The sequence below is a fragment of the Octodon degus genome, unplaced genomic scaffold (genome assembly GCF_000260255.1).
Source record: "Octodon degus isolate 3935 unplaced genomic scaffold, OctDeg1.0 scaffold00125, whole genome shotgun sequence".
NCBI lineage: Eukaryota > Metazoa > Chordata > Mammalia > Rodentia > Octodontidae > Octodon > Octodon degus.
Window position 1 is genome coordinate 7,519,525 of NW_004524701.1, and position 6,000 is coordinate 7,525,524.

Genomic DNA, 6,000 nt, shown 5'->3' on the forward strand with positions numbered 1-6,000 from the left:
GTACTGGCAACAAAATAGACCTGAGGATCAATGGAATAGATTAGAAGATACCGAAGCCTCTACAAATAGACTCAGCCACCTGATCTTTGACAAAGGGGCTAAACATACTAACTGGAAGAAAGACAGCCTCTTTAACAAATGGTGATGGAAAAACTGGCTCTCTACATGTCAAAAACTAAAATTTGACCCAGGTCTATCACCATGCACTAAGCTAAAGTCAAAATGGATCTAAACATTAAAGCAGAGACACTAAATCTCCTGGAAGAGAAAGTAGGAGGAACTCTTGAAGACATAGGGGTAGGCAAAGACTTCATGAACAAAAATCAAATTGCATGAGAAGCACTTGAAAGAATTCACAACTGGGACATCCTCTTATTGAGAAGTTTTTGCACATCAAAAGAAATTAGCAACAATGTGAAAGGACAACCCACAAATTTGGAAAAAAATCTTGACAAATAAATATTCAGACAAAGGTCTGCTCTCTTAATTTATAAAGATCTAAAAAACACTATGGCCCCAAAATTTAAAGACCCAGTTCATAAAAAGGTATTCGAGATGAACACACACTTCTCAGAGGACGAAATTAAAGAAGCAAATAAATACATGAAAAAATGCTCCACATCCCTAGCCATGTGTGAAATGCAAATTAAAACAACATTGAGGTATCATCTCACCCAGAAGGAATGGCTATCATAAAAAAATCACCCAACAACAAATGTTGGAGAGACTGTGGGGAAAAAAGAACCCTTCTCCACTGCTGGTTGGAATGTAGACTGGTGCAACCGTTATGGAAATCAGAGTGGAGACTCCTTAGAAAACTAGGACTGGAAATTCCATTCAAACCAGCTATTCTCTTACTGGGAATTTTCCCAGGGGATCTGAAAATATCATATAGTGATATATGTGTATCTATGTTTATAGCAGCAGCACAATTTGTGACAGCCAAATCTTGGAAACAACCAAGATGCCTGTCACCTGAGGAATGGATGAAAAAGATGTGGTATTTTTATACAATGCAGTAAAATGAGTGCTACTCAGCTATAAAGAATGATAAACTCGAAGCCTTTATATTTAAGTGGATTCCACTTGAAGATATACTCATAATTGAAATAAACCAGATACACTTGTGTAAATATCGTATAGTCTCCCTAATATAAGAACTCAAAAGAAGAAATGCAAATAGAAAGGTGTAATACAATTAAAAGGAAAACAAGAACTTGAGGCCTATATAATGAAGAGAGAGCAAGAAGAGCTAGGAAATATGACAGAGGCAAGCCATACAGTTATATGTACAAGATGAGTAAGGCAATGATCCTGAGAATCTTCAGAAGATTTTTGAATCTAGCAGTTAATTGGAAGGATTCTCACCCTCACTAACTATATATGCTGACACCTGTGAACTAAGCAACTGCACTGAAGATGGCAATTTGTAATAGTAGGTTCATGCTTGGAATGCCTGTCATTCTGGTCTTCTGAATACATGCTGCTTGTCATGACACACTGGTTGCTCCATGGTGTCTCTCGGGTAGATGATTGTTTAAAAATGAAGAGGGTGGTGAATGAAGCCAGGAGACCAGAAAAGGGGTGTTGAGGGACTATCCTGCAACAAGGTTGTATATGGTTAGATCTCTGGAGTTATGTGTAAATATATACAATTCTTTATTCCTATTTTTTAAATATATTTTAATTTTTAAAATTTTTGTCATATTCTGTAGGGACTTAAAGTTTAACATATCAATAGTTGATGAAAAATACCTGTTCCATGTTATGCCTAAGATGTTTGCTATTGAGACAGATAGTGAGGTAAAGCTTAACAGCCTAGATTGTATTGTAATAACAATAAGCTTGTCTTCTGGATGGTTTACAACCTAAGTTTGTAGACCAAAATTAGAGAAAAAAGAAGGCCACAAGGAAAGCCAACATTTTGGCCTTAGCCTTCTAAGGTCAATTAAGACTCAGGACTTATGAGAACCTGTACTGTAACACCATGTAACTCAATTGTGTCCCAAATTTTCTGATCAAGGAGATTATGGGGCCAAAGAGGAAAGTGAACAATGATGTAGACTGTGCCTAAAGAGAGTATATGGAGAGAAAACATTTTCTCAGGCTTTCACAGAGAGCAAATTGTCCAAGCAATGGCCATGACTCATCTACATGGCTGACACTGAAAAAGGATCTACAAACTGAGGTACAGGGTCTCAGGATAAATCCTGAGGGGATTTGACTGACCTTATCAGATCCAAAAGCTGCAATTCTTGTTACATAGGTCTTGCTTTATCTTGGTCTTAACCATCCAGCAGAAAAGTATAAGAACAAAGTATAAGAAGTAAAGCCATGTTGTTATATTGAGCTGTAGGGGACTCAGGTCAACAACTTCTGACTTTGCCAGTCAAGTAGAAGACCCAATACTATTATGGACTACTGGACTATTTTGGAATATTTTTCTGAGTTCACACACCTATAATATTTAACTGACGGAGCTAAACAAAAAAAAAGGGGATACAGATGAATGACCATTTTGTATCTATGTATTCAAAATTGTTAGGATAGATATATAGCTACATTCTCTTAATTCAATGAATAGAGGGATTTGTTCTAATAGTGTTTATAAATAGGGTATCATGTCTTGTACAACAAATAACCACTAGGAAGACAGTATGCAATGTGTTAATTATTGGAACTGTCCTACCAATTTGATTTGAAACTGTCTCATTGCTATTTGTTTCTCAGTAAAATTGTGGGGGGAAAAAAGAGGGTGGTAGAAAGCACTGTAGAACAGGGAAAAAGTTCTGGAGCCCAGCAATTTCAGAGATGACTTTTGAGTTCTACACAGTCCGACAGATAACGCACTACAACTTCTGGACTATGTTGGATTATTTTGCTGAATTCATTCACCTACAATATTTAAATGGTATGAAATACCCATCTCTGACAAAACTAAATGAAAAAGAGGGATATAAATGAAGGACCATTTTGTATCTGTATATACAGAATAGGTTATATATACAGCTACTTTCTCAATTTATGAGAAGTAAGATTTGTACTTATAGTGTATGGACAGGGTACCATGTCTGCATCTTGTACTATGAATAACTACAAAGACAACAGTATGCAATGTATTAATTATTGTAACTGTCCTATTGTCCTGTTTTGAAACTATCTCATTACTATTTTTTCTCAATAAAATTAATAAAAAGTAGAATATAAAAAATAAAAAAAGAAAAGCAGTAAACAAATCTTTACAACAGAAATATCCTAAAATCAGAAATTTGAAGGAAAGTCATCATCTGGGCCAGCTGCCAGCAATCAACTCATTTTTATGCCAGGAGAGCCCATTCACAATAAAACAAAGTGCAGTTTACAGGAGGGTCAGAAGGGTGTGCCCTCAGGGCACCACAGTTCACCAGATAATCAGCACACCTGTGAGCCTGGCAGTCAGTAGGAGAATATATCTGCTACTGTTCCTTATCACTTACCTCTGCTTCCTCCTGGTTCTAGAAGCCACAGTGAAATGGATTTGCTACCCATGATGAGTATATTTTAAGGGAGAGGAGGAGCAAGCAGCACAAAAAAGCTGTCTTGGTCACTTGAGTCCAGAGAAAGATGCTTGAATGAGATGCTTTAGGATGTCCCTTTCTCCCTCAGTTCCACTACCAACTTGGAATCTTGCTGACTACCTGCCCAGACTATAACCTCGTGCATCAAGAGAAATTAACCATATATTGGCCCAGAATTCAGTGTTTTCCTTGATCACATTTTTGAGCATACTGTGATAAGAATGGTAATATGGAGCAAGACTTCAGTTTTAAAGTGATTACTCATGATTAATTGTAGCTTTCTTGGCAAGCTTTGATGTGAAGTGATCTGTAGAAGTCTGTGTGAAGAATTTAAGAAGAAATGCTCTTTGGTATCATGGAGCTTTTCTAACTCCGTTCAATGTACAAGGACATTTACTTAGGTGAGCATTACCTTTTGCTCAGCTGTTACTAGAACCAATAAAGTAAAATTCAGCCCTAGGGAATCACTTGGCATTTGAGTTGCAGAAGTATCTGTTGAACCGCACTTCATGATTGGGATAAATCAGCTGTAGCCAAGAAGGTAAAGGTGTTTTCCACACACAGTGTGGTCTGTTCATGTGCCTGTGTGCATGACATGTGCTTCCAAAGTGTGTTTACCATGGATATCCACTGAAGTGTGACAATGCTACTTTAAAAGTATGGTGCAGAGGAAAGCGTGGTCCCCGGATATCTTGACCAGTGGCCAGCCCCAGTTGTTACTGCTTTCTCTGGCTGTCATCAGGATCACAAACTCAATAGTTAACTACTTTCTATGGTTGTTGTGACAAAACTTTCCGACTGAGAGTGTCCTTCCCCCTGATGAATAGGACAGGCCCTGCCTGGTCCTTGCCACAACCCTGCCCTCCCTCCCTCAGCTCCTTGGAAGAGTGGGGTGATGAGAGTAACTACACTTTCATTACTTGTTACTAAGTCAACATAAATAAGGCTATGATATGAGTAATTCTCAGTATTGAAAAGAACTTATACCAAACAGCTTTTTAGCTATGGCCCCAGAGATTATATTATAACACTGCCTGCTATTTGTAACAGTGAATAGGACCTTAATATCATGACAACTCACTTTATATACTGTATCCAAGCTATAGTTCAGCCAAACTGAAGTCATGTAGGTCTGGTGCCTGCACACCTCCACCTGTGTCCTCTTCTCTGGCATTTCCTGCACACCCACACTGCTCTACTTAGCCAGGGAGAGGTGGAGCTCCTGAGTCATATGGAAAGGACCAGGCTGCCCATCTGGTAGCATTGCTCACTCACAGCCACCTCCAGGGAGCAAGCAGGCCCTTAGGCGTTATCAGCTCAAGCAGGAGAGGGATCCCGTCAGGGCCAAAGCAGCCGGGGTCCTCCCCAGCTCTTGGTCTGACATGCACCACTGCACAGCCAAAACCACATGCACTATGGCAATCAGTGTTGGTCACATGGATAAAGAATTTCCTGTGTTAGAATTAAATGAAAACAAACTAGCTAGATTTTTTAATTTTTTATCTTGAAGATAAAGCAAAGTCTAATTCTATTATACTTTGAAGTCTCCAGGTTTGGGATTTTTTTTTTTTTTTTTTAAGGCAAGGCTTCACTGTGTATCCCAGGTTGTCATTGAGCTTACTATGTAGCCCAGGATGGCCTTGAACTCACCTTGTCTGAGCCTCCCAAGTGCTGGGATTATAGGTATGTACGACCACATCTGGCTTTTTTTTAATAACAGAATTTTAAAGATTGGTTTTTCTAGCTTTACCTTTAAAAATGTTAAAGACTTGACCCAGACTCTCAACATATATTACTTTTTTATGTAACAACAGAGCTTTCAAAAACACATAATTTTCATCATTGAGAGAGTACCTCCCTAGTAATTACACCATCCTTCATTGATTCAAGGAACACTGAGTCCTCAATGAGGACCTGGTGGTCCCCAGCTTACTGAGGACAGTTATGTCCTCTGTTTCTGAGTTTCAGAAAGCTGCTTTGAGCTCCCCGAGATCCCCTTGGTGTCTGCCTCCCTCCCTCTCCAGGGCCTGGGCTCTGCTCTTGGAGGCAGGGGTGAGCAGCATGTTGGAAGAGCCACTGTCCACCACAGTCTGCCTGAGAGGGAAAAGCTGCTGGGCATCATGTGGTGCAGACATGCAGCCTCTGCTGAGCACATTCCCAGCATAGAGTGGCAGACAGACTAACATCCTTTCCAAGGAGAGCACGAAGAGCAAGCAGATCACTGACAGGGAAGCCCCCAGCCTAGACCACCACTGCAGATCCCTATGCAGGGCCGGGAGTCCTGACCACCACAGCCCCCTTTCTTCCTCTTGTAGATTCCCAGAATGCTCCCCACTCCACCACCTCTCTCCTACAATTACTTCCTTTCTCTGTGCAGCTAAAAAATAAAATAAGCTGGTGTTGCTGAGGAGGCATAGTCTACATTTGCACCCACACCACCTCA